At 43.8% G+C, this 16,728-nt stretch overlaps 2 long non-coding RNA genes across 2 annotated transcripts; one reads left to right on the top strand and one right to left on the bottom strand.

The window, feature by feature from the left end:
- Positions 1-4,328: 4,328 nt before the first annotated feature.
- On the bottom strand, positions 4,329-5,174 carry LOC150040774 (uncharacterized). The gene is made up of 2 exons (XR_016533731.1): positions 5,085-5,174; positions 4,329-4,988 (listed from the first exon to the last, which is right to left on the bottom strand). It is a non-coding gene; the product is annotated as an uncharacterized LOC150040774 (long non-coding RNA).
- A 10-nt stretch (positions 5,175-5,184) lies between these two features.
- LOC150040773 (uncharacterized) lies at positions 5,185-16,476 on the top strand. Its single transcript, XR_016533732.1, has 4 exons — positions 5,185-5,270; positions 5,701-5,833; positions 10,180-10,494; positions 16,261-16,476. It is a non-coding gene; the product is annotated as an uncharacterized LOC150040773 (long non-coding RNA).
- The last annotated feature ends 252 nt before the right edge of the window (positions 16,477-16,728 follow it).

Here is a 16,728-nt window from a genome sequence, read left to right as displayed (position 1 = left end):
CACCAACACACAAGGATAGATACACACACACACACACACACACACACACACACACACACACACACACACTGAAAGCTGTTCCTCTCTGCACTGCCTCCTGTGGAAGTTGCTCTGAAGAACATCCTTCTGGGTCCAGACTGATGATCTAAACTTTCTCAGGGAAAATTTTCTAGTCTGTCGCAGAGCAAGTGACTGCCAAGTATATAAAAATTAATTTGTTCTGTGGCGAGGTTTACTGGACCCAAGGTCCAGTTTTCCATGTGTGAGGACAATATCAGACCTGGGATGCTGTGGATTTGGATTTATTCCTCAGAAATGTCCATACTATTCTTCAATACCATTCATCCTTGACCCCTGGGTGATGTAGAAAACAGTGGTGCATACACTTGTCTTTAGCGTCTGGGCATTTTACACATCCGTCATTTCATCATCAAGGATCCATGAGAATTTCTCCATAAGAGACTGACCAGTGATCAGACAGCCTCTCTTGGCTTTGGCTCTAATACACAAATGTGAAAAGCAAGTCTCAGATGTGATTGTCACTAGTAGTAGTCACATTTAGAGAATGTGAGAAACTGTTTTGAAACTATGACTGCATAGGAGAGAGACACTGATTTGAAACAAGGATCCAGGTGCTGGTGGCTGCTACCTATAATCTTAGTTACTAGAAGGAAGATCTGAGGATTGTGGTTCACAGCCAACCCAGACAGGAATGGCCATGAGACTCTTAAGTTCAATTAAGGACCAGAATACTGAAAGTGGAGCTGTGGGTCAAAGTGGCAAACGAGTAGATTTGAGCAAAAGGGCTCAGAAACAGTGTGCAGCCTCTAGTTCAAGCCTGATGATCAAAAAAAATGAAAAAGGGAATGTTGGTGAGGTTCATTCCAACTTCCCCACACCTCCCCAACAAATGCATCTGAGTGTTAGCCAATGGGGCTTGGCTGAAAATGGTCAAGAATATAAACAGTTGCTTTATTGATACAGTCAGATGTCCTCTGCCTTTCCCAAATCTCTACCCAGAAAATATGTTACACTCTCTCTTTGCTGGGCAGTGTCCTCTACTGTTGCTGCTGAAAGGATTCTTTTTGTTTTTGTCAGTCTTGGGTCTTGAACTCATGGTCTGGGCACAGTCCCTGAGGTTTTTTGCTCTACCACATTGAGCTACTGCTTCCCTTCTGATTTATAGGTAGTGAGTTGGAGATCAGAGTCTTAGGGTCTTTCCTGCTCAGACTCACTTTGAATCACAATGGTCAGAGTTCAGCCTCTTGACTTGCTAGGATTACAGACTTGAGCCACCAGTGTTGCACAGTGAAAGAACTCAGATAACACCTGGATCCCCAAATGATTAGGCATGGGATTATTTATGATGTATACATATTGAGATAAAAACAGGAGAAATAAGCCAACCTCAAAATTCCATATGTATGTTTCCATTCACATGTGGAATTGAGGTCTAAAATGAAAATAACACGGGAACTGTGGCATGAGTGGTAAATTGGAATCAACAGGATAAAGAGGAGATAATTAGGAACGGAATGGGATAGGGGGTGAGGTTGTGAAGGGTATACTACAAGGGTGTGTATGAGCATGGCCCAGCAAATCACTCCAAGTATTATTTGAAAGGGCGGAGAGGGGAATGGGAGTTAGAATATAGGAAGGAAAAAGTGATCATATTCAAAGTACACTGCCTGAATTTATACAATTTTCCTATTTAAATTCTTTTATCCTACTAATGATTCCTGAAAAGAAACTCTAAACAAGTGCTGAACCATGGTAGTGGCTAGAAGGAACTGCTTCTTTGGAGAAGTCTGCAGCAGCTGAGTTGAGGATTTGAGACAGGCTGAAGTATGGGGAAGATTTTATCTGTGGAGATTCTACATAGCAAAGGAACCCCAAACCACCAGACAATATACCAAGTCAGCTGTCCAAAATGCAGTGTGTGTGTGTGTGTGTGTGTGTGTGTGTGTCTATGTGTGTGTGTCTGTGTGTGTGGTGTCTTGCTAATGCAGGTATCCTCTTCTCAGGGCCTTTCTGTAAGATGAGCCTCTTGTGATACTCAAATAAGGTAAGGGATTGTCTTCACAGTCTGTGCCTCCCTCATAGGAAATAAACATTTTTATCCTGAAGCTGAGCCTAGAAATGTGTTAATTCAAGTGATTAAAGCGATAAAAAAGGGGGAAAAAAGCACAAGAAAAAATGCCGACTGTGAGAATTTTCCTGGTGAACAAGTGTTCCATACATGAACAGGAGAGAAAGTAGGAACCTCATTCAGGAGAAAACTATTGGGCAGGAGAGTTCTGCAGAATGGAACACAGGCACTCTCCAGTGGGAAAGATGGCACTTGGTCACTGTCTTAGGGACTAGGATAATTCAGCCTTTGGGTTGCCATTCATTACACAGAATGTAAAAATCTCCAAAGGGAAGGGGATGCAAAATATAGAGGTCGACTTGTGGCTGTGATGAGGAGACCAACCTCTCACTCAAGGCCCTGGACTCGGTGTAAGTCCCCTAGCAAGGCTTGGGAAAGGAATGAAGGATTGCCAGGTTATAGTGAATGTATCTGGCAGGCAGTCATTTCCATCTAGGAGGGATGAATTTAAGCTGGTGACTGCTGTGGGATAGGATGGGTATACTATTCCTACTAAACATCCTGCACAGTTAGTAGAGAACTTGACTGACATGTATTTTTATGGCTTAGCCTGTTGTCTACTTTATAATGGACCTTCAAGTGACTTGGGCACTCTGTCAATGAGAAATACCAGGCTAGGCCAAATATTTGTGCCACCATGTGAGGATAAAAGTGTGGTTGCACTTCTTGGTGGAAACCAATCAACCGTCTCTTTCTAGTTCAGGTAAGATATTGCCACTAGTAGCTAAAAGGCAGTACCAGATAGCATGACTTGCCACAAGGATTTCATATAACGATAGAATACTGACTCAACACCTTATCTAACCTTCCATTTATCCTGTATTCTTTCTCTGAAAAGGCTCTGCTTAGTAAGAAATGCATCTCAGTAAATATCAGAGAGTTAAGTAAGCTGCTTTCTTTGTGAAAATTCTTCTTCTGGACATTGGTACCATTCTCCATGGCGGTGAATCTACAATGAGAGGCTTGCTTAAGATGAATCAATGTCATTTGACTTCATCTTTGTGAAACGACACTGTTTCTTCAGGCCTCTCAATAAATAATTAAAGTATGCCTTCAATCAAACAATCATTTTCAACAGGACCTAGGCACATGCTCTGCGACATCATCAGAAAGTAAGATTTGCCATTTGACCAGTGCCAGACTCCTCGTTGGACATGAGAAAAGCTGACTCATAGGGCTTTCCAATACTTTCTATAAACCAGCTCTTACTGACAGAGGACTACGGATAATTAGCTTACAGCGGATATGTCTGTTAATTTTGGAGAGTACACTTGGAACCCAGAGGCAGAATGATTTTTAATCCCAGAATAGATAAGCTCCAACAAACAGAATGTTTGTATTGTAGCAGACCCCCATCTCCACCATGTGCTAGTCACCATCAAAGCATTTTTGTCACTCTTGTATATTTTACATTTCAGTGGGGATCATTATATGGTCCCAGTGACCTAAGAAACAGTATCCTTTTGAACTCCCAGTAGTGTCCCCAAAGGATGGACTTGGCAATTAGGAAAAAGTACAATTATTGTTGCTGTTTCATATGCTTCCATAAACCTCTGGACCAAATGGCTAAGTAAATGACTAGTCATTGGCTTTACTGTAGAGCTTCCAGACTCTGCTGGAACTGTTGTTTCCCATGCTGCTCCCTGGTTGTGAATCTTGGAAGTTCAGAAACTCAGGGTGTTACTGAGGCAGATTACCCACTTACCCTAAGAATCAAGATCTGTGAGTAGTGCAGGAAGGTGCCCCCCAAATTGGATAGGGTACATAAGTTTATTAAAATGAAAATTGTACCAATAAGTAGGCACAAAAATCGGGCCTACTTTACTCTATTAGGAGAAGAAAGCGGCACATAGCCTGTTCTGAGAGGTTAAATTAGTCATTATAGCCCCCAATCTCTCGGAAATACCTCGAGCCTTTTCTTAGTGGGAAGTAATCAGGGCGTGGTCCACATGGTGCAAGAATGATTGAAGCCGGAAGCATGGCCTACCGGTAGAGTGCTCGCTTAGCATGCACCAAGCTCTGGGTTCGATTTGTTGGTACCACATACACAGAAAAAGCCGGAAGTGGCTTAAGTGGCAGAACGCTAGACTTCAGCAGAAAGTGTCCAAGGACAGTGCCCAGGCCCTGAGTTCAAGGCTCAGTACTTGCAAAAACAAAATAAATGATTGATGCTCAGATCTCAAGGCGTGAGCTATGTGCATTTACTATTAACGTTGGTGGCTGGGTTTTGTACCTGCAGAAACTGGCTAGAGTACATGGCGGATGGAGAACTCCATTTCCACAACATTTGGGAGGGTTGTTCTGTTGTGGGCTGGCTTTGGGGGCGTGGTCCTTGGGGCCTGGGAGGTTTTCCTTGCTGGGCGTGGCGGTCCAGCCACCCCTGGTGAAAGGACCTTGTTTTCTCACAGCTGGCCTCTGGGCTTTGTAGTTCGGTTCTGCCTTTCCAGGAGCAGGGCGGGGCTTTCCAGCCTCTGTGTACTGTGGGATGGACAAAGCACCAGGCCGTGGGAGGCCTAGGGGTTTTCCGGTTGGTGGGTCCGCCCACTGGGTGGGAAGGACGTTGTGCGTGTGGGCGGGCCTCTTGTGTTTGTACGTGGAAGGGGTGGGATGTGGGACGTTGTGGGCTGGCCTTTGGCAGGTCCTTGGTGGGTGGTGCATCCTGGGCTGGTGGGTGGAGACTTAGGGTTTAACTCCTTTGTGTCCGGAAGGTGTCGATGGTGGGCTGGCCGTGGGTCCTGCCGTCTAGGGGCGGGACATTGTAGGAGGCGGGCTGACCTTTAGCAGGGTGAGCCTGGTGGGTGGGACAGTCGGCTGGCCGGGCGGGGATTTCGGTCGGGACCTGTAGGGATCATGCAGGGGTGGGACGCAGCACATAGGGGGCTGGCCTTTGGGCTCTTGGCACCCCAGGGCGGGAGAGTTGGACCCTCCTACTTACGTAGAGGGAAGTTGCAGCTGGGTTCCTGGCCTGTGGCTCCTTTTATTTGGTGATTTGCGCCACAGTGAGCTTGGTGGAGACTGGAGCCATCGCCTTGAGTAAAGGGAAGCAGTGTGTCGTGGGCCTGGTGGATACTACTGGTGATGTGCGGTGTTTCACGAGCTGGTGGAGACCTAGGTCCCCCAGGTTGGTTGAGACACTCCACCTAGGGGCTGGCCTCGCAGGCCTGGTGGGTGTGCCCCAACTTCCCAGGAGGCTCGGAGGCCTCCTCCTCCCAGGTGGGAGGAAGTCGTGGGCTGGTTCGCTGTGGAGAGCTTAGTCTGGGCGGCTCAGTCTCCACGGCCGCAGCCAGGCTTTCTGGGTGTTTTGCTCGCGGTGGGGAGCTCGTAGGTGGCCGGCACGGGAAAGTCGTTTGTGTCTGTGGATCGTGCTGTGTCGGTGGGTGGTGGACGAGGCGGGGCTGGTCCCGAGCGCGTGAATCCCCGCGTGCGCCTCGCTGCCCTGGCGCCTCCAGCCTGGGCTGCAGCTTCTCCGGTCCTGGGTGAGCCCCGTTGTCAGGTACCATAGTAGGGACTTGTGGTCTCTGAGGTCCTCCCCTTTCTGTTCCCCTGCCCAGGACTCGTTTTGCCTGTTTGTGACATGGCCCGGAGGACGGTGCTGCTCCTGTGCAACAGTGAGGCGCTGGGAGCCAGCGACGGGGAGTGGAGGAGACTTCCCTGGTGAGGACGTTCTGTCAGGTGGAGCAAAAGGTAGGCTGTGGACACCCGCCCGGTCATGGGTCACATATGGGCCTTAAGTGCCAACAGTGGGCCATGTGCTTCACTCTTTTCAGAGCCTTCCAAGCTCTTATAGGTGAATCCTGGGAGCATTTGCATTAGATCAGTCTTGGGGGAAGGAGACATGGAGCATTTTAGGATCCCGGACCTCTGCTGATGTCTAAACAGCACCCTTCCCATTTTCCTGCCATTTCTTTTTGTTTCTCATATATTTTTATTGTAATTAATAGAAGGGTTATATTATATTCACCAGATATAAGGTGCATTACTTCACATACATTGATACCCTATCTCATGTAATGGTCCCCATTTCCTTCCCCCCCATCTTGATTTCCCCCCTTTCCTATCCTAATTCAAATACCCAATTAAGCATATATAAAGTATTTGTAACAATATGAGATAACTAAGGGACAGCAAAAGAGATGAGAGATAACACAGTACATTAAGGACAACAATCACTCATTATATGGCTTTTGTTTCTGTATCCTGGAGGTCCTTACATTTAGCGTCATACTATATGGCCTTATGTATCTAGATTTGTTCTACTGTAAATCCCTGCTAGAAGAGCCAAGGTTTCTAATGATTATGACAAATGAGGGAAACCATTGAGCCTATGTTCCTTTGAGTCTGGCTTACTTCATTTAATATGTTTTTTTTTGTAAGTCTATCCATTTCCTTACAAATGGGGCAATATTGTTCTTTCTGACAGCAGCATAGAATTCCATTGTGTATAAATAGCACATCTTGTTGATCCCCTCATCAACTGAGGGACATCTGTGTTGGTTCCATATCTTTGATGTGCTAAATAGTACTGCAATGAACATCATTGTGCTAGTGGATTTAGAATATCCTTGTTTCTGGACTATTGGGTAAATGCCAAGTAGTGGAATTGCTGGGTCATAGGAGATCTCTATGTTTAGTCTTTTGAGGAACCACCATAGTACTTTCCATAGTGGTTGAACGAGTTTGCACTCCCACCAACAGTGTAGTAGTGATCCCTCCTGGCCACCTCCCCCCAACATCTGTTGTTATTAGATTTCTTGATCCTGGCCATTCTGACTGGAGTGAGGTAGAGTCTTAGAGTTGTTTGGATTTGCATTTCTTTTATGACCAGAGATGTTGAGCATTTCTTCATGTGTCTGTAGGCCATTTTTATTTCTTCTTCAGAGAAGACTCTTTGGCCCATCTTTTAATGGGATGGTTGTTTCTTTGGAGATTAGTTTTAGAGTGATTCAATTTTTTGAGCTGTTGATATATTTTAGATGTGAGGCCTTTGTCTGATGTATGGTTCGTGAAGATCTTCTCCCACTTTGTAGGGTTTCTGGTTAATTTGCTAGCTATGTCCTTTGCCATAAAGAAGCTCTACGGTTTGATGCAGTCCCACTTATCCAGTCTTTCTCTGATTTGTTGTGTTTCTCTTATCCACCATTCACAGCATTGGATTGAGTCATCTGTCCTACAGGAGCTCCTGGCACCTGCTGAATGTTCCCTCAATCACAACCTGCTTGAGATGCTCTAGCAGTTTCTTCCCTTGCTGTCCACAAGTTCAAGAACAACAGAAATCACGAAGTCAGCCTGATGTGTATCCTCCTATCTTCAGGCCACAAGCCTTTGATCCCTCCAGGCTCCAGTCACATGCAGGGACGGAGCAGTGCCTGAACCCTGTCATAGAGCCAGTTAATTATATCGTTTTGTGCTCTTTAGGGTACCTAATCCCCCACATAGCAATCTGAATAGGGGTTTCTCCTCACCTACTCATCTAGCATGCACAAGCCAGCCCAGAAGTCCCCGTCTAATTTGTCAGCTTGTTTTCATAGCTAAGACTTCCAAAATCACCAATGCCTTGTGTGTCTCACACACTCTTTCCCCATCCTTCTCTTTCATCAGCAATAATTGAATTATACCAAATGATTTCCCTGTGATAGTATCATGCACGGGTCTAATATACTTCAATGAAATTCACTTCTTATACTTTCTTATTACTCATCTCCACTTAAAATAAGAAGTCAGGTGCCAGTGACAAACACCTGAAATTCCATCTACTCTAGAGGTTGAGATCTGAGGATCAGGATTCAAAGCCAGCCCGAGCCTAAAAATCCAGGAGACTGTTTTCTCCCATTAACTACCAGAAAACCAGCAGTGAAAGTCCCACAACTTAAAAAAATGCATTCTTCACATATGTTTATGAAGTCTTAAATTATATCCACCTCCCCTTTACCCTGCTTTCATCCTCTCTGCTCACCTCAGATTCCCAGATTCAAATATTCACACTCACTTACCCCCTCTTAGTTTCTCACTCACCATTTCTCTTCAGTATACATACCAGGCATGGCAGATAGTACATGTATGCCTGATAGTATTTGTGTGTCTCAATTTTGTTTATTTCTTCGAATGTAATGGCTTTCATATTTGTTCCTGGAAGTCACATAATTAAATTCTTCCTTGTGGCTGAGTAACACTCCAGTTTGTATATATTTCACATTTTTAAATCCAGTTTCAGTGGATGAACAGGCTGATTCCATACCTTGGGATTGTGATTCATGCTATTTTAAACATGGAAGTGTGGGTATGTCCATTGTGTGCTGAGTTATGTGTCTTCATTTATATTTCCAAGTTCTATTTTAAGTTTTTGAGAACATCCATATTGATTACTATCACAGCTGTACTAATTTGCATTCCATCCATAGTGTACAGTGCTTCTCTTAACTCTATCCTAACTGACAATTGTTATTGGTACATGCCGCTTCTAGTATACTCATTTATTTCTTTTTGTTGATTTCTGGCCTTGAACTCAGGGCATGAGCTTTGTCGCTGAGTTTGTGTGTGTGTGTGTGTGTGTGTGTGTGTGTGTGTGTGTGTGTGTGTGTGTTTTGCTCTAGGTTACTGCTCTACCCTTGAACCACAGCTCCAATTCCAGCTTCCTTTGGTGGTTAATCAGAAATAAGTCTCAGGGGCTTATTGCCTATGTTGTCTTTGCGCTGGGATCTGCTGAATTCAGCCTCCTGAGTAGCTAAATTTCAGGCGTAAACTTGTGGAGCCTGGCCCCATACCTGGTTGTTGTTTTTATTTTTGAGGGGGGCAATAATTTGGTTTGAGTTTTAGCCTCCCTTACTTGATCCCATGTCCTAGGCATTATTGTAACTGTTTGTGGTGTGATGAAATGAGAGTGTGGTTTGGATTTGTGTTTTCTGTTTGTCTAAAGATATTGCTCATTTCTTCATATTTCTCTTGGGCATTTGTAATTCTTCTGTTGAAATGTATGTGTTGGTACAGTTCATTTGCCCATTTATTCACTGAATGAAACCAGCCTTTGATCCCAGGTTTGCAATACCGCTGCCATCGCATTCTGGAGAACCTGTGAGCATGCTGACATCCCCAATCCAGATTTAGAACTCCTAATTATTTACATTACTATTTTTGTGGGTCACACAGCTTGAACTCTGGGCCTGGGTACTGTCCCTGAGCTCTTCTTCTCAAGGCTAATGTCGTACCCTTGAGCCACAGGGCCACTTCTCATTTTCTAGTGATTAATTGGAGATAAAGAGTCTCACGTTCTTTAGTGCCTGAGCTGGATTTGAACCATGATCCTCATATCTCAGCCTCCTGTGTAGCTAGGATTATAGGCATGAGCCACCTTTCTTGGCAACTATGTTTTAACTGAAATTTTCTAGGTAAACCCTTTAAATACTATCGATGCTCATTTTTATCTCATCTTGACTTGTGCAGGCTATAAACCTACACCCTAATCCCCCCAATAGCCCTCAGACTCTGCTTCTAGATGTATATTTTCAACCCTGTACCCAGTCTGTTCACTAGACCTGGGTTAGATTCTTAAGGCCTGTGCTTCTTACACTGAAAAACGTGATATTAATTAAATAAATTTCTATTTTAGGCTTTTTAGATAAAAGGTCCAGGGCATTATTGATAGACTGCCTCAACCATCCTCTGGGATGTCCTGAGAGGCCTCAGAAATTTCTGATCCCTTAAAGCATACCTGGCGGGTTCCTTTTAAGACTGGTACTTGCTCTGAGATTGTCCTCCAATTTTTATGCCAGTTTTCTTTACATTTTCACGCTTTAGGACCTGAGGTAAAATTACTCAAATTATATAAATAAGATTCCTTGTCATACTATGTTCTAAGCCCAAAGGCTCTTCAGGATTTGAGAGCAGTGATAGATATCTAGCATTTTATTTTTATTTATTTTTTTTTTGATATCTATCATTTTAACCAATCTCCTCATTTGCTTTTTTGTTTATTAAGCTAAAATTCCCTAAAAAAGTAGTCCTTGTCATTTTGCTTTTTTATGTTCTTTTATAAGTATGTTGCAGATACAAATGAAAACCTTCAAGCAGAAAGTGTGGTGTGGCTCCAGTGTTAGAGCTCTAGCCTTGATCTGCAGAGCTCAGGGACAATGGCCAGACCCAGAGTTCAAGCCTCACAACCAACCAAAAGAAAGAAAAGAAAAATCCTTCTTCAAGCAGAGTCTGCTCTGAGCTCTGAGGTGCCTAGATGTATCTGTAGATGTGAGAAGATGACTGTGTGTAATCCTGTAGTAGATACTGAAGTACATCTGCTGGGTGACGGGTCCTGGCTTGGAGAGACACAGAATGAGCGATCATGCTGGAGAGAAGAGGTGAGTTGAAGGCAGGGAGGAATGCCCCTGCATGATGGTGGGTTCCAGCCTGGCCACCCTGGCTGTAGGAAGGCTCGGCTGCCCCTGCAGCTCTGGAGTGCCATGGTAATAGCAGTTAAGGAAGGGTGGATGGCAGGATCTTAATAGTGCTGTGGGAAGGAGGAAGTTGGGCAGGGCTGGGGAGGGTAGTGGATGGGAGAGTCTAGCTTGACTTCTGAGAATGAAAGGGTGGAGCAACACAGAAGGTGCTTAAGGAGACTGCTGCAGGATGAAGCATGAGTGGAGGGAGGAACGGTGTGTGGCTGATGGTGGGAGGATAGAAGGCATGTTGTCAGTATGGGTGTGGAAGGAGGGAGGTGGTGTGAGTGAATGAATAGAAAGGTGTTCTCTAGAAATTCTGAATGGAGTAGGGTTCAGAGTAGAGAGACCTATTAATGTGTTTTCTGTGATAAGGAGGAGAGAGACAAAGGAATTGTCTACAGGTTCTCTTACATATGGGTTAACTATAGATAACCATAATGCTCTGTAGGTTCCAAGCCTGGAAGAAAGGACTGTGAAAGGTTTCACGCTCAACACAATAAATCTGGGGTGCTGAGATTGGAGAGTGTAGGACTGCAGTTGAAGACCAGCCCAGTCAAAATGATTGTGAGGCCCATCTCTAAACCAAGACAGTTCTGCTCATGGTGGTACACTCCTTTTCTCCAAGCTATACATGAAACATTAATAGGCGGATGGTGGTCCAGGCTAGCCTGGCAAGAAAACCCTTTCACAAAAATAAAGTAGAAGGGGCTTAGATTGCAGCTCAGGTTTGGGGGTACCTGCTAGAAAAGCAGGTCTCTGTCCATTTTTTTTAAATGTAGAATGACTTATTATAATTTCGCCTGATTTCAAAATTACATACTGCATATATGTATTGAATAGTCTGTGATAAACCATAAATTAGTTCATTTTCATGTCTAATAAATCTGTTAATGATTTTTAGCTGCAGTGATTGAAATATTTCAGATTGAGGGACTGAGATAAATATGTGACACTGGACAGGAGCTCAGCTGGTATTTTTTTGCAACACTCTGCAATTACTTTTTTACCTTTATGTTACTTTTTGAGACTGGGTGTTTCTCTGTTACCCAGGCTTCCCTTGGAGACATCGTCAACCTGACTGCCTATGCATTTCTGGAATTACAGGCATTCACCACCACAGCTGTCTATTTCGCTCTATGAAAAGTAACATGCTGTAAGTCTACTAACATGCATGAAGTAAAAGGAACATTCTGTAAAATATATATTCCTAAGTATCCATGTCAGAACACAGAAACATTCCCTCCCTCCCTCGCTTGCTCCTTCTCTCTCTCTCTCTCTCTCTCCCCCCCCCTCCCTCTCCCCCCCTCCCTCTCCCTCTCCCTCTCCCTCTCCCTCTCCCTCTCCCTCTCCCTCTCCCTCTCCCTCTCCCTCTCCCTCTCCCTCTCCCTCTCTCTCTCTCTCTCTCTCTCTCTCTCTCTCTCTCTCTCTCTCTCTCTCTCTCTGTGTCCATTGTCACAATGGCACAGCTTTACATTGCTTGCATTCTAATGGCTGCACATGTCTACAGGTTGTGGTGTCTACTTTACCCTCTGCTCTCAGCATCCCATCTGTTGGTGGTGGACCTGGGAGGAATTGGAAGCCCTCAGGACTTCTGTTGGGCCAAGGAGGCACGATTTCTCTTGTTCTGTAGGTGTCTGCTGACTCCTTGACCTGCTTTCCACAGACACTCTGTGCTTTTTGATCTCTTACATAGTAGAGAGACCTAGTAATGTGTTTTCTGTGATAAGGAGGAGAGAGACAAAGGAATTGCTTACAGGTTCTCTGACTTATGAGTTAACTATAGATAACCATAATGCTCTGTAGGTTCCAAGCCTGGAAGAAAGGACTGTGAAAGGTTTCACGCTCAACACAATAAATCTGGGGTGCTGAGATTGGAGAGTGTAGGACTGCAGTTGAAGACCAGCCCAGTCAAAATGATTGTGAGGCCCATCTCTAAACCAAGACAGTTCTGCGCATGGTGGTACACTCCTTTTCTCCAAGCTATACATGAAACATTAATAGGCGGATGGTGGTCCAGGCTAGCCTCCTGGCAAGAAAACCCTTTCACAAAAATAAAGTAGAAGGGGCTTAGATTGCAGCTCAAGTTGGGGATTACCTGCTAGAAAAGCATGACATCTTCAGGTCTCTGTCCAATTCTTTTTTAAAATGTAGAATGACTTATTATAATTTCACCTGATTTTAAAATTACATACTGCATATATGTATTGAATAGTCTGTGATAAACCATAAATTAGTTCATTTTCATGTCTAATAAATCTGTTAATGATTTTTAGCTGTAGTGATTGAAATATTGCAGATGGAGGGACAGAGATAAATATGTGACACAGGACAGGAGCTCAGCTTGTGTTTTGTTTTTTTTTTTTTTGCAACACTCTGCAATTATTTTTTTACCTTTATGTTACTTTTTAAAACTGGGTCTTTCTCTGTTACCCAGGCTTCCCTTGAAGACACCGTCCACCTGAATGCCTTTGCAGTTCTGGAATTACAGGCATTCACCACCACAGCTGTCTGTTTCGCTCTATGAAAAGTAACATGCTGTAAGTCTACTAACATGTGTGAAGTAAAAGGAACATTCTGTAAAATAGTATATTCGTAAGCATCCATGTCAGAACACAGAAATGTTCTCTCTCTCCCTCTCTCTCTCCCTGTCTCTGTCTCTCTGTCTCTGTCTCTCTGTCTCTCTGTCTCTCTGTCTCTCTGTCTCTCTCTCTCTCTCTCTCTCTCTGTCTGTCTGTCTCTCTCTCTCTCTCTCTCTCTCTCTCTCTCTGGTGTTCCTGGCAGCCACTGTTGTGTCCATTGTCACAACAGCACAGCTTTACATTGCTTGCACTCTAATGGCTGCACATGTCTACAGGTAGTGTTGTCTACTTTACCCTCTGCTGTCCGGCATCCCATCCATTGGTGGTGGACCCGGGAGGAATTGGAAGCCCTCAGGACTTCTGTTGGGCCAAGGAGGCACGATTTCTCTTGTTCTGTAGGTGTCTGCTGACTCCTTGTCCTGCTTTCCACAGACATTCTGTGCTTTTTGATCTCTTACATATTTTTTTCCACATCCCTTCTCCCACACCACAAAGTTAAGCATAAAAATATCTGTGCAGGGAGTTACTCCAGTGGTAGAGTCTTGCCCAACATGTGTGCTAGCCTTGGGTTTTATCCCCAGCACCAAAAATATAATTTACACTTATTTTGTGTCTTCAAAAATTGAATCTTTAGTTGGGAAATTCACGCCAAGGTCTCATTTCACATTCCCTGTGGAAATGTTACTTGTTTCTTTTTTTAATGAGTGTCTTTATTTTAATGTAATCATTATTTCCTGTTTAGCTGATTGCAGTGGTGTATAGATTCCACCCTTGAATAACTTTGCCCTGTAGTGGTGATTTGGTTACATTTATCAGGTTTTTTTTTCTACTCAGATAGAAGGTCACTGTGAATGGTGGTGCATGCCTTTCTTCCCAGCAATCAGAAGGCTGAAATAGGAGGATCTTGAATTCAAGGCCAGCCTTGACAAAGTACAGCTCCATGTTGCCAAAATGCCAGATCAAGAAGACACGAAAAATTTTTGTTTTCCTTTAAGTATTTTCTGCACCATAAATGTCCCAGTAGGTAATGTTTTTAGCTTTCCTTCCCAGCATAATAACTAAATATTATGAATCTCACTTTATGTTCCTTAGAAATATTTAAAACTGTCTGTGAACTTTCATATTGAAATATAGCATTTACCTAGGAAAGGGGAGTCATTTGACTGGTAAACCAAAACAGCGTTTGAGAATGTAAACATAACCTGTTGTACATATGTGTGTGATGAAGAATTTTAACATTTCAGTCATCCATCAGAATCTTACTGTAGTGTTTTCTTCTCTCTCTCTCTGGTGGGTCAAGGGTCTTGAACTCAGTCTGTGCATTGTTTCTTAGATTTTTTTTTTTATCTTTTTTTGCCAAGACTAGCACTGTAGTCTGTTTTTTGAGATAGGTGGCTCACAGACTTTTTGTCTACCTGTCTCTGACCTACCATCCTCAGATTTCTGTCTCCTGAGTAGCTAAGATTACGATTTGAAACATCAGTGCCTCATCCATCTGCTTACTTTTACCAGAGCAGTGTTGGCCATGTGAAGAGGCATTTCCAGGTCTCCCTGCCCTAAAGCTCAGCGACGGTATTGGTCAGCTGGTTGCCGGGAACACATTGGTCTGCAGAGTGTGGGATAGTTCCACTCGATGTACGATTGCCCCAGTCATTATATCACCACATCTCCACTCACAAGTTGGCAGAAAATTTCTACCCTTATTTTCTCTCCTGATGCACCTCAGTTTTTGTCCTGTTGTCTTACTCTCACCCTCTGAATTCCTGTCACCTCCTTTCTACCTGACAAATGGGACCTATCCATATTAGGATCACCTTGTCGCTCCCTGTCCATGAGCCCATCCAGACAAACCCTCTCCACATCACCTTTCAACACACAGTGCATCTTTCCAAACTTCCAGGTTTTCTCCTAATTTGCAGCCTTGGGATTTCCTTGTACCTGACCCCAAGCTCCTCCCTCCCGAGGACAAGGAATGTGTGTTTGGCATTTCTGTCCCTAAAGCACAGAAAAGCTTAGGGGCATCTTAGCAGTTAAATTTGTTAAATTTTTTTTGTTATGCTCAGTGCTATAACATTTGTTCTATGACTTCTTTATGAAGGAAGCTTTTCTTTATTTTGTGAGTACCTTGCTGTGGAACATTTATTCCATTATTGATCCATTTATTTATTTATAAATTTCTCAATGTAAAGGCGATGCACATAGGGGTTACAGTTACATCAGTCAGGTAATGAGTGCATTCTATGGATCATTTTACGTGCATGGATAGTGTAAGAGTCATCCACAAATGGGCAGGTAAGTGCACAGCATGATGAACACATCATATAAGCACCATGTTTTTTTTTCTTTTTTCCCAGTCCTGGACCTTCATTTCAGTGACTGAGCACTATCCTTGGGCTTTCTGAGGGTAGAACTCTTCACTTAAGCCACAGCACCACTTCTGGATTTTTTCTATGTATGTGGTACTGAGGAATCGATCCTGGGTCTTTGTGCATGTCAGGCAAGCACTCTACCACTAGGCCAAACCCCTGGCCCCAAGCACCATATTTTTTGAGGAACCCAGAGTTACTACCATTGCCTTAGCCTTCCAGTCACAAGTCAGGAACCCATTTGTGGTTAAGGAAGTTGAATCCTGTTGCATTGAGGAACAATGCTCAGTGGGTGGCCTTAAGCAACACTGGCAGGGGCTGGATGCTGTGGACTTTTGCCTAGATACTTAGGAAGCTGAAATCTGAGAATCATTGTTTGAAGTCAGCCAGGGAAGGAAAGTGTGTGGGACTCTTATCTTTAGCCATCAAAAAAAATAGTTGGGCCATGTGCCTGTGCCTCATGCCAATTATTCCAGCTACTCAGGAAGCTGAGATTTAAGGCTGATGGTTTGAAGCCAGCCCAGGTAGAAAACTTCATAAGTCTTTTATCTCCTTTAAACTACTCATAAAAACTGAAAATTGCACTGTGGTCAAGTGGTAGAGCATTCACTCAAGGAAGCAAAGAGAAGCTCAGTGACAGGACCCAGGGTTAGAATTCAAGCCCCAGGACTGGCAAAAAAAAAAGTTGGAAATGGAGTTCTGGCTCAAGGGATTATCTGGAGTTTCCTATCTATTCCCAGAGCTCTCATGTTAATCCTAACCCTGAAGATGATGATCGTACCTGTGGATTCTTTACGGATTGAATCAGTGTCCTTATGAAAGAAGCCCTCCTTCCACTTTGTGCGGGCCCAGGTAAAGCAGCTCTTCAACAACACTGAATTTGGTAACACCTCGATCTTGGACTCTCAGCATCCAAATCTGGTGAGCCAGAAATTTCTCCTGTAGTCTATTTTGTGTTAGCAATGAACTAAAATGCTGGTTTTCTTCGCTCTTGCTGGGCAGGAAGATTCTGTTTTTTCCACATTCTCACCACTAGGTGGCAGAAGACTCCTCCCTTTTTGCCCTTCCAGTCAGACCTCTTCACTTTGTGCCTGCATTAAATGGTTAAAAATCTTTTATTTAAACTCATTTATTTTTGTGAACACGCTAATTACACATATTAGATTCAGGATTCAGTATGATATTTCTATATTTCTGTACAGCACACA

This window comes from Megascapheus bottae, chromosome X (assembly GCF_031878675.1).
Source record: "Megascapheus bottae isolate mThoBot1 chromosome X, mThoBot2.hap1, whole genome shotgun sequence".
NCBI lineage: Eukaryota > Metazoa > Chordata > Mammalia > Rodentia > Geomyidae > Megascapheus > Megascapheus bottae.
The sequence above is the reverse complement of the archived record's forward strand: the minus strand, read 5'-3'. Positions and strand labels throughout refer to the sequence as shown.